General features: G+C 39.4%; 1 pseudogene; it reads right to left on the bottom strand.

Moving 5' to 3' along the window:
* Nucleotides 1-1,595: 1,595 nt before the first annotated feature.
* Nucleotides 1,596-20,140, bottom strand: LOC132844143 (zinc finger protein 850-like; annotated as a pseudogene).
* Nucleotides 20,141-20,520: the final 380 nt, after the last annotated feature.

Consider the following 20,520-nt stretch of genomic DNA (forward strand, 5'->3'; position numbering starts at 1 on the left):
TAATTATGAAAACAGAGACCTGACATTGTATTGGACTTGATGTGAATAAATAGTGTTTGTATGGCCTTCATATTCATGTGCAATGGGAAATATTAAACAATAAGTTTCTATGAAACTCCAGCTGCATTAATACAAAATGTCATCCTGCATCTTAGTTATTTTACAGAGTCAAAAAGAGAAGTGTGAAGAAGAAGTAGATGCCAGAATAAAAGTGTTTTCATAAAGTCATTGTGAGCGAGGTCTGAATCTTAATATACAGCCATCATTATCAGGTTCCAAAGGAAGGCATTAGTGTTAAAAGATATAGGAAACTATTACTTATTTTATTCTGCATTTTTACCGATAAAACTCTTCTATCATATTATCTATACAACACAAACCATTCCTACTGGACTTGACTCCTCAAAAATAACATCTGACCTGGAGTACTGAGGAGACTGAAATATCCAGCAGTGGTGAAAATGTTGTGCTCTCTTCAGAATCCTGATGTGTTTACTCTCATGATCTTAATTGCTTTTTGTTTTAAACAAGTGTTTTATATTTTAAATGAGCTAAGAACACAATTAAAACAACTGCAATCCTAATAACAAAAATATATTTTTACAAACATTGCTATTACACCAATTAATACCATACAATTTACATTTATAAACCAAATATTCAATTATTCAGCCTTATAATTGAACTTTTGCATGCTTTGGAATGGTAAATATTCACAGATGAACTATTACATTATGACCACATACCTAATTGCCCATGGGAATTCCTTTAGCCCCCAAAGGGGCATTCCTTTAAGCTTTGATTCAACAAGGTGGCGATAAATCTCTTGGGGTATTTGGTACCGTAATGTCAACAGCAGGTCCTCCAGTTCCTTTACTATTATTTATAACTGGGTGCTAATTATATAGCACAGCCCTGCTTTTCCAAGTGGAACAGAAACATCTGCATAGGAGCTTTACACTGGGTGAGGAACCAAACAACTGTCACAGGTCATACACCGTGACAAGACTGAGAGCAACAAGACACAAGGTAGTTCTACTGCATCAACAAAGTCTCTAGCAAGAAAGATTTAAGAGCAGACTATGGTCTAACATGTGATGTTCAATATATTCTGCAGAACCACAAAGAAACACAGTGTTAAGGTGTGTAGATGCAGTGAGTCAAGGAAACTTAATGCAGCAGAAGAAAAACACCTCACGCTTACTTCCCTTCAACATCAGATGATGTCCAGCAGTGCCGTCAGCAATAAACTGCAGGAAACCGGTGAGATTCAAGTATACCCATCTACTGTATGAAGAGGTCTGGTCAGATGTGGTCTTCATGGAAGAACTGTGGCCAAAAACCCAGACCACCAAAATGGAAACAAGGCTAAGCCACTGAACTGTGCATAGGAACACAGGAACACAGCAGTCAGGTTGTTCACCGAAGGGCTGGAGAGCAGCAATAATGAGTGTATGCAGGCAACACTGAAGCCTGCTGGAGGTTTCTTGCAAGCAGCATGAAAACTTCCACGTAAATGGAGTTGGAGATCTGCTCAGGGTTAATGGTGTCCTCAATGCTTAGAAATATCTTATCTTATCCATCAGGAAGGCATCGTATTGGCCCCAAATTTATTCTGCTGGAGGACAAGAATCCCAAACATACAGCACAGGTCATAAACATATTTTTTAGTATAGATAATAAGGATCCTGGAAGTGATGGTTTGGCCTCCACAGAACCCTGATCTCAACATCATCAAGTCTGCCTGGATTACATGAAGAGGCAGCTTACATCAACAGATCATCTGCGTTTAGTTCATATTATATATATATATGTGTGTGTGTATATGTATATTTACAGTTAGGTCCATATATATTTGGACACAGGCTCTTTTCTTTAGGTATTTACCAAAACATATTCAAGTTATAGTTGTATAGGTATAGTGCGCTGAAAGTGCAGTCTCTCAGCTTTAATTTGAGGGTATTTAAATCAGAACTGAAAGATGGGTTTAGGAATTACAGCTCTTGAGAGTAGACCCCCCCCCCCTTTTTTTTTTCAAGGAACCAAAAGTAATTGGACAATTGAATCAAAAGCTGTTTAATTGACAGATTTAGTATTCCTTCATTATTGCTTTACCAGTTAAGCAGGTAAAAGGTCTGGAGTTGATTCTAAGTGTTGTATTTGCACTCAGAATCTGTTGCTGTGAACCTACATCATGCCTTGAAAGGAGTTTTCCATGCAAGTCAAACAGGCCATCATTAGGCTTCAAAAACAAAACAAATCCATCAGAGATAGCAGGAACATTAGAACTGGCCAGATCAACAGTTTGGTATTTTCTGGTAAAAAAAAAGAATGCAATAGTGAGCTCAGCAACATAAAAAGGCCTGGCCGTCCACAGATGCAACAGTAGTAGATGATCGCAGGATCCTCTCCACGGTAAAGCAAAACCCATTCACAACATCCAGCCAAGTGAAAGACACTCTCTAGGCGTGTCATTGTCAAAGTCTACAATCAAGAGAAGACTTCACGAGAGCAAATACAGAGGGTTCACCACAAGGTGCAAACCATTCATAAGCCTCAAGAATAGTAAGGCCAGATTAGACTTTGCCAAAAAACATCTAAAAAAAAAGCCTGACCAGTTCTGGAAAGTTCTTTCGACGGATGAAACTAAGATCAACCTTTACCAGAATAACACTCCAAGGCTTGGAAACATAGTGGAGGCAGTGTAATGGGCATGGGCATGCATGGCTTCCAGTGGCACTGGGTCACTGGTGTTAACTGATGATGTGACAGAAGACAGAAGCAGCCGGATGAATTCTGAAGTATATAGGAATATACTGTCTGCCCAGATTAAGCAAATGCAGCAAAGTTGCTTGGACGGCATTTCACAGTACAGATGGACAATGATCCAAAACACACTGCAAGAACAACCCAGGAGTTTTTTAAGGAAAAGAAATGGAATATTCTGCAATGGCCGAGTCAATCACCTGAACTCAACCCGAATTGAACGTGCATTTCACTTGCTGAAGGCAAAACTAAAGGCAGAAAGACCCACGAACAAACATCAACTGGAGACAGCTGCAGTTAAGTCCTGGCAAAGCATCAGAAAGGAGGAAACCCAAGTCTCTGGTGATGTCCATGGGCTCCAGACTTCAGGCAGTTGTTGCCTGCTAAGGATTTTCAACAAAATATTAAAAATTAACATTTTATTTATGATTATATTCATTTGTCCAATTACATTTGAGCCCCTGAAATGGGGGACTGTGCATAACAATGTTCACAGTTCCTGAACCTTTTAGTTGTTTTTTTGTTCAACCACTTTAATTAAAAAATTGAACGTCTGCTCTTCAAATGCATCTTGTTTTTTTTTTTTTTTTTTTTTTTTTTAATTTTATTCTGTGGCATACATAGCCAAAAATATGAAAATTGTGCCTGTGTCCAAATATATATGGACATAACTGTGTATTCACACACACACACACACACACACACACACACACAACACAACACAACACAACACAACACAACACAACACAACACAACACAACACACAGAAAGTAAAACCTTTTTAAAGAGCAAATTGAATCCATAATAAACATTTACAACAGACCTAGTCCATTTCCACACTTTCTGGTAAGACCTGCATGATGTTGTCATTTAGAGCCGTGTTATTGTGCTTGTGTCGCTTAAAGTTTGTGTGTGTAGTAAAAGTCTTTTTGCACTGTGGGCAGTGATACGGTTTCTCACCAGTGTGAATGCGCTGGTGTTGCTGGAGACTACTGTGTCTAGTAAAACTCTTCCCACATGCTGTACAGTAATAGGGCTTCTGTCCAGTGTGAATGTGTTGGTGTTCTTGCAGCGCGTCCTCTCGGGTAAAACTCTTCCCACACTCTAAACACCGGTATGGCTTCTCACCCGTGTGAATCCGCGTGTGTTGCTGGAGATTATTCTGTCTATTAAAACGCATCCCGCAGTGTGAACACTGATAAGGTTTCACTCCTTTGTGAATCTGCAGGTGTTGCATGAGATTCCGTCTCTCACTGAACCTCTTCTCACACTGTGAGCACTGATACGGCTTCTCTCCTGTGTGAATGTGCTGGTGGTGCAGTAAACAACTCTGGCTAATAAAATGGTTACCGCACTGTGAGCAGTGATACGGCTTCTCCCCTGTGTGAATGCGTTGGTGGACTCTGAGATCAGTTCCTTGAGTGAAACCCTTCCCACACTCTGAGCAGCGATAGGGTTTTTCACCTGTGTGGATGCGCAGGTGTTTCTGGAGGTTACTCTTTTGTGTAAAACATTTCCCACATTGTGAGCAGCCATATGGCCTCTCTCCGGTGTGAACTCGCTGGTGTTTCATGAGATCACCGCTCTCGATAAAACTCTTCCCACACTGTGAACATTGATACGGCTTCTCTCCTGAGTGAATGTGTTGGTGTCGTTGGAGACTACTCTGGCTAGAAAAAGTCTTCCTACACAGTGAGCACCGATAAGGATTCTCTCCTGTGTGAGTCCGCTGGTGTTGTTGGAGAGTACTCTTTTGACCAAAACTCTTCCCACACTGTGAGCAGTGGTGAATTTTCTTTGTGCACTGAGAGTTGTTGGTGTGAAAAGAACCAGGTGTTTTTTTGTGACTGCTGGAGCTCTGTGTGGATTCCTGATTCTCACACTTGTCTGACTTCATCCTAGTTGGATCTCTGGATGTTCTTGCAGAGGTAAATTAAAGATGTGTATGAAAGAAGAAAGCTTGGGAAGACCAGACAGCACTCACATCTGGATCAGAAAAAAGATAAAAGTTTAAAATTTCCTAACAAATAAACCACAGTAATTTATCTATAAACCACTTTTCTGTCTGAAAACTGACTTTTTTTTAGGAAGGAATTTTCACCAGACAGGGTAAAAGGTGTTGTTCCAGTAATATTTACCTTCAAAAGTCAAGTAGATTAAATTTACTTTCCATTGTGAGTAAAATCATCAGGCATATGAATGCTGACCACAACCCTAGTCTTTCCCCCACAACCCAGAAAACTCCTACAGAAGAATCTTGAGAATATACAGTATCTGACATAAGTAAGTACACCCCTCACAGTTTTGTAAATATTTGATTATATCTTTTAATGTGACAACACTGAAGAAATGACACTGTGCTACAATGTAAAGTAGTGAGTGTACAGCTTGTATAACAGTGTAAATTTGCTGTCCCCTCAAAATAACTCAACACATGTCTAAATGTCTAAACCGCTGGACACAAAAGTGAGTACACCCCTAAGTCAAAATGTACAAATTGGGCCCAATTAGCCATTTTCTCTCCCCGGTGTCATGTGACTCGTTAGTGTTACAAGGTCTCAGGTGTGAACGGGGAGCAGGTGTGTTAAATTTGGTGCTATCACTTTTGCTCTCTCATACTGGTCGCTGGATATTCAACATGGAACCTCTTGGCAAAGAACTCTCTGAGGATTTGGGGGGGGACCATGTCCTGTGGTCTGATGAGACCAAGATAAACTTATTTGGTTCAGATGGTGTCAAGCGTATGTGGTGGCAACAAGGTGAGCAGTAGAAAGACAAGTGTGTCTTGCCTACAGTCCAGCATGGTCTGGGGCAGCATGGTCTGGGGCAGCATGGTCTGGGGCAGCATGAGTGACTGCTGGCACTGGGGGAGCTACAGTTCATTGAGGGAACCATGAATGCCAACACTGTGACATAGTGAAGCAGAGCATGATCCCCTCGCTTTAGAGACTGGGCCAGAGGTCAGAATTCCAACATGATATCGACAACAAACACACCTCCAAGATGACCACTGCCTTGCTGAAGAAGCTGAGGGTAAATGTGACGGACTGGCCAAGCATGTCTCCAGACCTAAACCTTATTGAGTATCTGTGCAGCATCCTCAAATGAAAGGTGGAGGATGCAAGGTCTCTAACATCCACCAGCTCCATGATGTCATCACGGAGTAGTGGAAGAGGACTCCAGTGGCAACCTGTGATGGTCTGGTGAACTCCATGCCCAAGAGATTTAAGGCAGTGCTGTAAAATAATGGTGGCCACAAAAAATATAGACACTTTGGGCCCAATGTGGACATTTTCACTTAGGGGTGTACTCAGGTTTGTGGCCAGCAGTTTAGACATTAGTGGCTGTGTGTTGAGTTATTTTGAGGGGACAGCAAATTTACACTGTTATACAAGCTGAACACTCACTACTTCACATTGCAGCACAGTGGCATTTCTTCAGTGTTGTCACATTAAAAGATATAATAAAATATTTACATAAATGTGAGGGGTGTACTTACTTCTGTCAGATACTGTATATGAGCACTTATAACCTCCAGGTGAGGTAGCTGTCTGCTTGTCTGAAAAAGCACCTGGATAACATATGGCACAATAGAGGGAACTGCACACATTTTAGAAACACCATAAAGGTGTTCATAGATGACAAAGTTGTTCATTCATCCAGAACATCAACACAAATGCCCAAGCTTCAGTACCAGAGCTGTACAGTATATTAGTTGAAATCCATCTAATATATCATAGAACATAAGGTTGAGGAGAAAAAAAACACTAAACCCCAATAACATTTGGCCCCAGTCATGCTCATAGGATAAACACCTGGAGATCTGAAACACACTGTATTGACAATTCCAACCAAGAAAAACACTAGATAATTGGCACTGATTGAGAGAGCAGGAGAAATAGAGCAGGTTATACTGAGTCTCTGTATGATGTACATGCTGACTGACGTGTAAAAGAAGAGCAGAAGAAAAGGAAAGATGAACTCTAAATGAACTTACCTTGATCTCTCCACCAGAACACAGTTAAGCACCTGAAATACACCACAACGGATCAGATGGAACTGTGGAGGTAAAACCCTGTCAGAAATATTTGAACGTAAAGATGATCAGCAGCACGTCTTCTTCTGTTTCTGTCACTGTGTGGAGGGACGGGGTCCGTGACGCTCACAGCAACACCTACTGGAGGATCACCATAAGGACATAAGGTTGTTTTGCTAATATAGTCGCAGACAGCGTAAGAGGTATTTTGGCTCAAGAGCAGTTACATCATTCAGGTACATGTTGATATTTGTCTTATCTGTCCAGCTGAAAGTCTGCACAATATTACTGTTTTTATTCATAATACTGTTTAATTTTAACTCCAATATATTCCAGTTCAATTCAAGTTTATTTGTATAGCGCTTTTTTACAATTGACATTATAGTAAAGCTGCTTTGTGACAAACATAGAACAAAAGGTTATTATAAAGAATAATATTAGATATATTTAAATGTGTATGTATTTATCCCCAATGAGCAAGTCTGAGGTGACTCAGGTGACTGTGGGGAGGAAAAACTCCCTTAGATGGTAAAGGAAGAAACCTTGAGAGGAACCAGACTCAAAGGGGAACCTCATCCTCATCTGGGTGACACTGGGGGTGTGATTATAAATATACAGTCTGATAAATGTTGTATTGATGTAAAAGATCACATGGAGTTCACATCTCCTCTTTAGTATCACAGAGTCTAACTGGAGCTGGTAGATCTGTAGATGCCAATATATTGTGGTGACAGTTGGAGTTAGTTACAGTTGTGAATATATTGATAAAGCTGTCTGTATACACACAGAGTTTAGACAGTACTTAGACCTCTTCAGTTTAGGAACATTTTATTTTGATTATATTTTATTTATTAAAAGTAATAAAATACCATTAGTTAAAATGTTGCCATACACACAATACTCCATAATGACAATACCATGGAAGAATCTCCATGAAAAATAAACACTCTGGTGCTTCTCCAAAATACTGAATAAAGGGTGAAAATGAGACATTTCTGTTTAATATTATTTAATACATTTGCAAATTTTTGCAAAAAAAAAAAAAGGTTTCACATTTTCTTCACAGCATATTATGGGTAGAAAGAACTCTACAATACAAGAACGTGTGTTCATGCTTACTGATGCAGCTGTATACAGTTAAATTATTACATAAACAGCTTGTGTATTGATCTATTTTGCCACTTGGTGACGCCATCAGACCTGCCGATCTTCCTTAGAGTACAGTGGAGAGAAAAGAGTCAAATCGAACTCAATATCATGGGCACTGAGTTCAGAGGTTATAAACAAGGCAGTGGTGGCTCAGTAGACTGGGCTCTGGGCCCTTGCCCACATATCTTCCAGAGGAACTGAATCATTCCTGACCACAATGTTCTAACAAGCCGGATAACGTGACGCATCTTTCACCAGGTGCCAAGGAGAGGGATTATATTTACATGATAGAAGAAAGAATGTTCATATGATTATGATATCAAATAATAAAAATCCCACTTTCTCAGAGGAACTGCAGCTAGTCATCGTTCTCAGGTACATCGCTGTGCTTGTGTCGCTGCAAACCTCTGTTTGTACTAAAACTCTGGCCACACTGTAAGCAGGAAAACGGTTTCTCTCCAGTGTGAATGCGTTGGTGTTGCTGGAGATTTCCGCTCTGTGTAAAACTCTTCCCGCAGTCTGAGCACTGATACGGTTTCTCTCCCGTGTGAATTCTCTGGTGTTTTATGAGATTACCGCTCTCGATGAAGCTCTTCTCACAGTGAGAACACTGATACGGCTTTTCTCCTGTATGAATGCGTTGGTGATTTAGGAGATGACTCTGGCAAGTAAAACTCTTCCCACACTCTAAGCAGTGATACGGTTTATCTCCTGTGTGAATACGCTGGTGTTTATGGAAAGAACTCCATTGTGTAAAACTCTTCCCACACTGTGAGCAGTAATAAGGCTTTTCACCACTGTGAACGCGTTGGTGTAAACGGAGACTGTCCTCCCGATTAAAGCTCTTTCCACACTCTCGGCAGTGATACGGTTTATCTCCTGTGTGAATGAGCTGGTGTTTATGGAGAGTACTACGTTGTGTGAAACTTTTCCCACACTGTGAGCAGCGATACGGCTTTTCTCCTGTGTGAATTCTCTGGTGCTTTATGAGATGGCTCTGGCTAGTAAAATTCTTCCCGCACTGCGAGCAGTTGTACGGTTTCTCACCTGTGTGTATCCGTTGGTGTTGTTTGAGATATCTCTTTTTACGAAAACTCTTCCCACATGCTGAACAGTGGTGAATTTCTTTTTTCACTGGTTTGCGAGAGGTGTGCATGTGGGATATATTAGTTGAGCTTTCGTGAGAACTGGAGATCTCTGTGGGTTCCACATCCTCACGTTTAATTTCAGTTGATTTCATCTCAGATGGATCTCCTGATATTCTTGTGGAGGCAATCTTAGTGTGCATATGCAGGACAGCAGGACAACACTTGCAACAGGACAAAACTCATGCCTGGATCGGGGGGAAAAATCAAAGATGTCACAAAATCCACCACACTGCTTAAATGTATAAGCTAAATGTAAGAGCCCCATAACTGTTTTCCTGTCTGGAACCTCACTTGTACACTTGGGAACTGACATGACATCTCGAAGTTTTGTTACAGCAAATGTTACTCCTGATATTCATTCGCAATGTGGCTTGGGGATTTCATTCTATGGCCAAATGTTCGTCTAATTAAATAAAAGGTTCATTTCTGCGTAACCCAAAAACTCCAAAATATATGTATAGACAGCTACAGCTTCGGATCACAAACTTTATTATTATACAAACTAAATTATTATTATAATTTACATTATTATTTATAATAATATAGTCTATTTACATCAAAATAAGAATATCGTCGCTGTCGGGCGGAAACCTCGTATGTCCAAATTTGGTCAATTTCATATTTTTTCACATATCGATGCTATTGGTCAGTCCCCACGTGGGTCTGTTATTTTTACAAGTTATTAACCAATCTAAAGTCTTGAAAATAGCTTGAGCGCAAATCTCATAACTCCATTGGACACTTCAACTGTCCACCTCTTCCTCACTCCGCGGGAGAGCTTCGCGGCATATTTCTCCTCAAGAAGAGTCGCAATGAATCAACACGTCTTCTGAGTTAAATGTCTTCAAAACACTGGGCTCAAAGAAAAAAAAATCTTGACCCCCGCTAGTTCTGGTGCTCATCCGAGGACAGGAATTTAGCGCAAGACAATCCACTGCAACGCGGACTGAACCCTGTGCACTGCAGATAAGGTACGGCGTTTTTTTAATTTCCTGAAAAATAACGGTTTTGGAGATACGAGGATTCCGCCTGACAGCGACGATATGTAAACATTAGGAGTCTCATAGTGTGTGTGGTATTGCCTGGACCTGCTGGAGAAACAGCTTGTGGTAGTACTTTTGCCTCGGCCACACCTACATGGACCTACTGGTCCAATTCAAAGCCTGTGTGCCATCCGATCTACTGGCTGCTCAGGACACCACTCTGACGATCACATCCCTTTACTATTTCTGATATTTATTCATCCATCCATCAGCATACATCTCTACCCTAACTGAATATATAAATAATAATTATATAAATAAAGGAATATTTGAATAATTAATGAATCAATTAAACTGGATTAATTAAGACTATAGAAAAGTTATCTAGGAATAATATCACCCTCAGTATGTAATAGCAATGATTTTCTATTACAAAATTGAAATGAAATGAAATACAATGCTTTATTCACCTTCAAAAGGATTCATTTTCCAAATTCCCTGATTACAGAGTAACTCTGGATGGTCTTTCTATTACATCATGTGCAGCATTTGAAGCTCACATATAATAAAATCACAAGGGTAGCCTTATTTTATCTCAGAAATATTGCTAATATAAGAAATATGATGTTATTACATGATGCAGAAACACTAGTTCATGCATTTGTTACCTCTAGGTTGGATTATTGTAATGCTTTACTGTCTGGATGTTCCAGTAGGAGCATAAACAAGCTCCAGTTAGTCCAGAACTCAGCAGCTAGAGTCCTAACTAGAACCAGAAGATATGAACATATCAGCCCTATCTTATCCTCATTGATTATAAATACTATTTCTGACTTATAAAGCATTGAATAGTCTCGTGAACCTTTAATAGTTTATGACCACACCTTCTGAGATCAAAACGTGAAGGGTCTTTGTTTGTACTGCAAATACAGAAGTCTACAGTATAGAATTTATATATATTTTTACAGACAGTCGATAAAACATTCACTATATTGTAGGCCATTAAGGTGCACATAGGCTAGACATATAGACGGGACTCTAAAAGCAAAATTTTTGTTGAGCTTAGACTACAGAGTGTGTAAACACACTATTATCTCTCTATGTACACTACAGAGTGTGTAAACACACTATTATCTCTCTATGTGCACTACAGAGTGTGTAAACACACTATTATCTCTCTATGTGCACTACAGAGTGTGTAAACACACTATTATCTGTCTATGTGCACTACAACGTGTATAAACACACTTATCTATGTGCACTACAGAGTGTGTAAACACACTATTATCTCTCTATGTGCACTACAGAGTGTGCAAACACACTATTATCTCTCTATGTGCACTACAGAGTGGGTAAACACACTATTATCTCTCTATGTGCACTACAGAGTGTGTAAACACACTATTATCTCTTTATGTGCACTACAGAGTGTGTAAACACACTATTATCTCTCTATGTGCACTACAGAGTGTGTAAACACACTATTATCTCTCTATGTGCACTACAGAGTGTATAAACACACTATTATCTGTCTACATGCACTACAGAGTGTGTAAACACACTATTATCTCTCTATGTGCACTACAAAGTGTATAAACTCACTATTATCTCTCTATGTGCACTACAGAGTGTGTAAACACACTATTATCTCTCTATGTGCACTACAGAGTGTATAAACACACTATTATCTGTCTACGTGCACTACAGAGTGTATAAACACACTATTATCTGTCTACATGCACTACAGAGTGTGTAAACACACTTATCTGTCTACATGCACTACAGAGTGTGTAAACACACTATTATCTCTCTATGTGCACTACAGTGTATAAACACACTTATCTGTCTACATGCACTACAGAGTGTGTAAACACACTATTATCTCTCTATGTGCACTACAGAGTGTATAAACACACTATTATCTGTCTACGTGCACTACAGAGTGTATAAACACACTATTATCTGTCTACATGCACTACAGAGTGTGTAAACACACTTATCTGTCTACATGCACTACAGAGTGTGTAAACACACTATTATCTCTCTATGTGCACTACAGTGTATAAACACACTTATCTGTCTACATGCACTACAGAGTGTGTAAACACACTATTATCTCTCTATGTGCACTACAGAGTGTGTAAACACACTATTATCTCTCTATGTGCACTACAGAGTGTGTAAACACACTATTATCTCTCTATGTGCACTACAGAGTGTGTAAACACACTATTATCTCTCTATGTGCACTACAAAGTGTATAAACTCACTATTATCTCTCTATGTGCACTACAGAGTGTGTAAACACACTATTATCTCTCTATGTGCACTACAAAGTGTATAAACTCACTATTATCTCTCTATGTGCACTAGAGTGTGTAAACACACTATTATCTCCCCTCTAGTACACTAACACAGGAAGTAGAAAGTCATTGTTAGCCGAGTTGAACTTACCTTGATCTTTCCAGCAGAACACAGTTAAGCACCTGAAATACACCACAACGGATCAGATGGAACTGTGGAGGTAAAACCCTGTCAGAAATATTTTACTGAAATATTTAATATTTTTAAATATTTCACCGAGAACACAATCAGAAAATGCTGCACGTCTTCTTCTATCTCTACGAAAGTGTGACGGTCACAGTGCCACCTACTGGAGCAGTGGACACTCGGGAACCGGTTCATAAATGAAAATAATATAAAATACACATCTGTAATATTTCTAAAGCATATAATAAAGTGCTGAACCAGACTCATGTTTTGTTAATCTATCCCTAGATAACCAGCAGGTATCAGTCCACTGGCTTATACTTGTCTGTGCTATGTTTTACATTATTAATAAGGATTTATTGTGAAACCACCTAATTAGGATGAAAAGTGTACAGAAAAATATCTTACATTAATACACAGACCACTTCTCTTTCTTTTTATTAATCACCAGAGATGTTAGAAGTGAATTTACAAGGACAGGACAGAAGGCAATCTTCAGCTGAAAACTCTGCATGACTTTCACAATGCTGTTGATGAACATCACATGCATAATATTAGCTTTCTTACTTCCTGTAACCAAACCATCTTAGCCTATTTAGATTTCCATGATTGGTGGTGGTGGTTTTCACCATTGAAATCTGTAAATATTACACTGGAACGTACTGCCAAGCTTTTGACAGCAATGAATATACTGTTTGTACTGTAGCTCAATATTCATCATGACAAAGGTCTGAACCACCATTCTGACCCATCTTACCCAGTTATAAAGGGAAGTATTACTGTAAAAAGACTGACGGAGGAGTGTCAATTCTTCATTGTATTTTAGATTATATTCCAAGTCACAGAGAACACATTTTCCTCCACTCTGACATTTGATGTGAACACTGTATTTGTATGATTTTATAGATTTTCTAATGAGAACTGCTGCATGTTCTCAGCTGTGTGAATCTGTTTGTGTTTGTTGAAAGTTTGTGTGTAGTGAACGTCTTACCGCAAAGTGAACACCGGTACAGTTTCTGTCCTGTGTGATTGTGCTGATGTTGCTGGAGATTACAGAGATAAGCAAAGCTATAACCATAAAGTGAGCAGCAATATGGGTTCAAGCTTATGTGAAGAAACTGGTGATTTTTAGGTAACTCTTTTGACTGAAGTTGTTTCCACACTCCAACTGTATACAGCTTTTCTCCTGAGTGAATTCGCTGGTGTTTCAGGAGATTTCTGTGGTTTTAAAAACTCTTCCCACGCTGGGAGCCGGAGTAAGGCTTCTCTCCAGTGTGAACCCGCTGGTGTACATGGACTGTCTCCTTTGTTAAATTTTTCCCCACACATCAAGCAGTGATATGGCTTTTCTCCTGTGTGAATGCGTTGGTGATGTTTGAGAGTAATCTTTGCCTAAAGATCTTCCCACACATTGTGCGCATTAGTGATAAACTTCTTGTACTCTTGTACTTTTTGTTCTGTAAAGCTGGTTTGAGAAGATGTCAATTGTAAAAAGTGCTATACAAATAAACTTGAATTGACTTGAATACTTTATTTATCGATGTAGGAAATTCACAAATTCTAGCAGTGTCTACAAATAAGGCATAAAATAAATTCTAAAAATTCTTTAAAAAAATTTAAATTATTAATTATAAACCTAATACAAAATATTGGAATTTAAAGAATTGTCCCAGAAGTACCAACCTATAAAATTATGGTTAGGATCTATATAGTAACAACCAGCCAGATAAGTAGCTGCACACACTGTAATGTTTCATTAGGGCTGAGATCCAAATGAGTCCTGATTGTATATAAAGGTCACTACAGAGTGTGAAATCATCACTATTATCTCTCCTGTGTAGTGCACTAACATATTTTAATTCTCTATCATTGAATACATTAACTCTGGTTCACTAAGTCACAGACATATGAAATGTTCAGATTTTCAATATTTATTTTAATATATTTTTTTAAATATAATAAGCACACAGCAAACAGCAGAGAAAGTGCTAGTTCAAGTATTTCTTAATACGCAGATCTTTAATTGTCGTTTGAATATATCCAGTGACCCAGCTGTCTGGACCTCTAGGGAAAGTTCATCCCACCACCTCGGTGCCAGAACAGAAAAGAGTCTTTTTTACTTACATCTTACCCTGAGAGATGGTGGGACCAGTGGAGCAGTGCTGTAGATCTGAGGGTGTGAGGTGCACTGTGAGGAGTGATGAGGTGCACTGTGAGGAGTCAGTGGAGGAGCGCAGCAGTGAGGTGGTGTGGAGAACTGAGGCAGGTTGAAAACAAGTCATGCAGCAGTAGTCTGAAATATACCACAATGGATCAGATGGAACTGTGGAGGTAAATATTCAGAAATATTTGAATGTAAATATGATTAGTAGAGTCGGAGAGCTCAGATCATCAATCAGAAAAACTGCAGCACGTCTTCTTCTGTTCTTCAGCCCAGGAGAGGGTTGCTACTGCCTTGGATTCTAGCGATGGCTGTGTCACAGAGATATATATATATATATATATATATATATATATATACACATGTGTGTGTGTGTGTGTGTGTGTATGTATATTTACAGTGAGGTCCATATATATTTGGACACAGGCTCTTTTCTTTAGGTGTTTACCAAAACATATTCAAGTTATAGTTGTATAAGTATAGTTCGCTGAAAGTGCAGTCTCTCAGCTTTAATTTGAGGGTATTTAAATCCGAATTGCAGGAAGGGTTTAGGAATTACAGCTTTTGAGAGTAATTTTATTTTGATTATATTTTATTTATTAAAAGTAATAAATTACCATTAGTTAAAATGTTGCCATACACACAATACTCCATAATGACAATACCATGTTTCTCCATGAAAACTAATGTTACGTCCCAAGTGTAGCTCGCATGTCTAGGGGTTTTAGTACCTAACACATTAAAAAAAAGAGGAAAGAGCATAACCTGGACCCTGCCACAGCACCACACCAACAACGTTCCGTATCAAATTTAAAGGTTTATTTAAGCATCTGGATATAACGGGAAGTAAATGAGGAAAGTTCAACGGAGGAAGGGAACAAAATCTCAGGAGGAGGCAACGCCAAAATAAACAAACAAAAGTTCACTGCCTGGGGAGTGGAAATCTTCATAACCTAGAACACAAAAGTAAAAGAAACTAGATTTGTAAAGTTCGTCGCGACAAACTTTGATGTTGGCTTTGACGAGGCAAGTATTCGCAAAGGTTGGTGCTTTTGGGAGGCAAGTGGACAGAAAGATAGGGTGTCAAAACATTTGGAGGCAAGTGGAGACAAACATGTGACGTCATCCAAATACTCCTGAGGAAGTTCCCCTCATTGTGTTTTGATATGTCAAATGTTCATGTTGTGCTAATTTTTGATTTTCACGTGACATCATCAGAATACCTGTGAGTAAGTTCCAAAAGTGTTTCGATATGTCACATGTCAATGTTGTAAAAAGTTTGATTTTACATATATTGGGGGCGGGGCTGCGGCAAAACCAGAAGGCCAGTCGGGACACCAATTTAAAAGTTTGTTCAGAGTATCACCCTAAAGGAGCTGGCCGAGTTTGGTGTAGATAGTTCGAAAGCTTGCCGAGTTGTAAACCTCCAAAGTTTATAATGGGAGTCTATGGGAAAAAAGGCCAATTTGAGACCCATTACCGGAAGTACCGGTACTCGGATCGCTTAGAAAAGTAATAGCAACAAACTTCAGACCAGCGTCTACAACATATCTGAAATTTGGTGCATGTGGCTCGAAAGCCCTAGGCCGCATCAAATTTTATAAATTTTTGTCTAAGCTGAAATAGGAAAACAGAATGTTGGCTTCTACAAAGCAACATAATAACAGATACCTGAACTCACTCCCTAACTAACACAAAACAGGAGAAAACAAGGATTCACAAAATAAAATGGCACCCACCTCCCTACCGTTCCCGAAATTACATGAGATAACAGAAGAAGAACAATCAGCACCAAAGTCACTGATCACTATAACATTGGCTAGCAAGCCAACATGGAATTCAATACGCTGTGCCGGGCAGGACACGGATCATCCCACTTTCTCAGAGGAACTGCAGCTAGTCATCGTTCTCAGGTACATCGCTGTGCTTGTGTCGCTGCAAACCTCTGTTTGTACTAAAACTCTGGCCACACTGTAAGCAGGAAAACGGCTTCTATCCAGTGTGAATGCGTTGGTGTTGCTGTAGATTTCCTCTCTGTGTAAAACTCTTCCCGCAGTCTGAGCACTGATACGGTTTCTCTCCCGTGTGAATTCTCTGGTGTTTTATGAGATTACCGCTCTCGATGAAGCTCTTCTCACAGTGAGAACACTGATACGGCTTTTCTCCTGTATGAATGCGTTGGTGATTTAGGAGATGACTCTGGCAAGTAAAACTCTTCCCACACTGTGAGCAGTAATATGGCTTCACTCCACTGTGAATGCGTTGGTGTAACTGAAGACTGTCCTCTCGATTAAAACTCTTCCCACACTCTAAGCAGTTATACGGTTTATCTCCTGTGTGAATACGCTGGTGTTTATGGAAAGAACTCCATTGTGTAAAACTCTTCCCACACTGTGAGCAGTAATAAGGCTTTTCACCACTGTGAACGCGTTGGTGTAAACGGAGACTGTCCTCCCGATTAAAGCTCTTTCCACACTCTAGGCAGTGATACGGTTTATCTCCTGTGTGAATGAGCTGGTGTTTATGGAGAGTACTACGTTGTGTGAAACTTTTCCCACACTGTGAGCAGCGATACGGCTTTTCTCCTGTGTGAATTCTCTGGTGCTTTATGAGATGGCTCTGGCTAGTAAAATTCTTCCCGCACTCCGAGCAGTTGTACGGTTTCTCACCTGTGTGTATCCGTTGGTGTTGTTTGAGATAACTCTTTTTACGAAAACTCTTCCCACATGCTGAACAGTGGTGAATTTCTTTTTTCACTGGTTTGCGAGAGGTGTGCATGTGGGATATATTAGTTGAGCTTTCGTGAGAACTGGAGATCTCTGTGGGTTCCACATCCTCACGTTTAATTTCAGCCGATTTCATCTCAGATGGATCTCCTGATATTCTTGTGGAGGCAATCTTAGTGTGCATATGCAGGACAGCAGGAGAACACTTGCAACAGGACAAAACTCATGCCTGGATCGGGGGGAAAAATCAAAGATGTCACAAAATCCACCACACTGCTTAAATGTATAAGCTAAATGTAAGAGCCCCATAACTGTTTTCCTGTCTGGAACCTCACTTGTACACTTGGGAACTGACATGACATCTCGAAGTTTTGTTACAGCAAATGTTACTCCTGATATTCATTTACAATGTGGCTTGGGGATTTCATTCTATGGCCAAAGGTTCGTCTAATTAAATAAAAGGTTCATTTCTGCGTAACCCACAAACTCCAAAATATATGTACAGACAGCCAGAACCAGTTTAATTGATTCATTTGTTATTCAAATATTCCGTAATTTGTATAATTAATATTTATACAAATTAAGGAATATTTGAATAACAAATGAATCAATTAAACTGGATTAATTAAGACTGTAGAAAGGTTATCTAGGAAGAATATCATCACCCTCAGTATGTGATAGCAATGATTTTTCTATGACGAAAATGAAAATAGTAAACAAAAAATTCAGACTGTTTATTTAAAGCCAGGTAATTTTGTTTCTAACCATATAGATGAAATACAATGCTTTATTTCACCTTTAAAAGAATTTGTTACCTCTAGGTTGGATTATTGTAATGCTTTACTGTCTGGATGTTCCAGTAGGAGCATGAACAAGCTCCAGTTAGTCCAGAACACAGCAGATAGAGTCCTAACTAGAACCAGAAGTGTAAACACACTATTATCTGTCTATGTGCACTACAGAGTGTGTACACACCACTATTACCTCTCTATGTGCACTACAGAGTGTATAAACACATCATTATCTCTCTATGTGCACTACAGAGTGTATAAACACACTATTATCTCTCTATGTACACTACAGAGTGTGTAAACACCACTAGTATCTCTCTATGTGCACTACAGAGTGTGTAAACACACTATTATCTCTCTATGTGCACTACAGAGTGTAAAAACCCTATTGTCTCTCTATTTGCACTACAGAGTGTGTGAACGCACTATTATCTCTCTATGTGCACTACAGTGTGTGCAAAACACACTATTATCTGACTATGTGCACTACAGAGTGTGTAAACACACTATTATCTCACTATGTGCACTACAGAGTGTAAAAACACTTGTCTCTCTATGTGCACTACAGAGTGTGTGAACGCACTATTATCTCTCTATGTGCACTACAGTGTGTAAACACACTTATCTCTCTATGTGCACTACAGAGTGTATAAACACACTATTATCTCTCTATGTGCACTACAGAGTGTAAAAACAATTGTCTCTCTATGTGCACTACAGAGTGTGTGAACGCACTATTATCTCTCTATGTGCACTACAGAGTGTATAAACACACTAGTATCTCTCTATGTACACTACAGAGTGTGTAAACACCACTAGTATCTCTCTGTGTGCACTACAGAGTGTGTAAACACACTTATTTCTCTATGTGCACTACAGAGTGTATAAACACACTAGTATCTCTCTATGTACACTACAGAGTGTGTAAACACCACTAGTATCTCTCTGTGTGCACTACAGAGTGTGTAAACACACTTATTTCTCTATGTGCACTAGAGTGTATAAACACACTAGTATCTCTCTATGTACACTACAGAGTGTGTAAACACCACTAGTATCTCTCTATGTACACTACAGAGTGTGTAAACACCACTAGTATCTCTCTGTGTGCACTACAGAGTGTGTAAACACACTTATTTCTCTATGTGCACTACAGAGTGTATAAACACACTAGTATCTCTCTATGTACACTACAGAGTGTGTAAACACACTATTATCTCTCTATGTGAACATCACCTTTTTTTCCCGGCCATTTTGAGAGCGAACTTGACACAAATTGTTTACTCAAATGATCTTGCTCCTACTGGGAAACTTTGAGGTAATTTTATCCCACTCACATACTTTTACTCAAGTATTGTTTTCTAGTACTTTATACAACACTGTGTGCGCGCGCGTGTGTGTGTATGTGTGTACACGTGTGTGTGTGTGTGTGTGTGTGTGTGTGTGTGTGTGTGTGTGTGTGTGTGTACACGTCACTTCAACATGACGTCTCTCACAGTGACAAAACACCAGACAATAATCACCAACAAGGAGAGAAACTAAACTGGGGGGAAATTCATTTAGGACACTCACCTTTCCAGCAGAACACAGTTAAGCACCTGAAATACACCACAACGGATCAGATGGAACTGTGGAGGTAAAACCCTGTCAGAAATATTTGAATGTAAAGATGATTAGTAGAGTCGGAGAGCTCAGATCATCAATCAGAAAAACTGCAGCACGTCTTCTTCTGTTTCTGTCAATGTGTGGAGGAACGGGACCGAGACGCTCACAGCGACACCTACTGGAGGACAGTTATACTCATGAACCAGTGAGCAAAAAAAAGTCACCTGTTCAGACACATCCAAATGATCAATATTCTAAAAATGTCTCTTTATATATGAGAACATACAAGCTAAACACTATTGTTGAATTTTATTTGAATAATGAAATACCAGCAGCAAGAACATGTTTTTGCCTAATGAAATAACTCCACTAATGATCCTCCGTTATATTTGCTTGTTTGGAAAAGGCTGTAATGATCATTTGTTTCTTATTACAGTGCATGGTTAGAATATTTCTACAGAAAATGGATCAGAATACATAACTATCCTTGTAGGTTCAGCAACCCTAACTAGTCAGAGGTCAGAGCATTTCAGTATACTCGGCATCCAACACATCCAAAGGTAATGTGGATATTGAGTAATCCACAGCAAGCTGCTTCAGCCCCCCGTCTCTCTGCACTGCTATCAGCTCACAGTCTACACACAACACACCTAACTTTTCTTTGC

Source organism: Tachysurus vachellii, chromosome 4 (genome assembly GCF_030014155.1).
Source record: "Tachysurus vachellii isolate PV-2020 chromosome 4, HZAU_Pvac_v1, whole genome shotgun sequence".
NCBI lineage: Eukaryota > Metazoa > Chordata > Actinopteri > Siluriformes > Bagridae > Tachysurus > Tachysurus vachellii.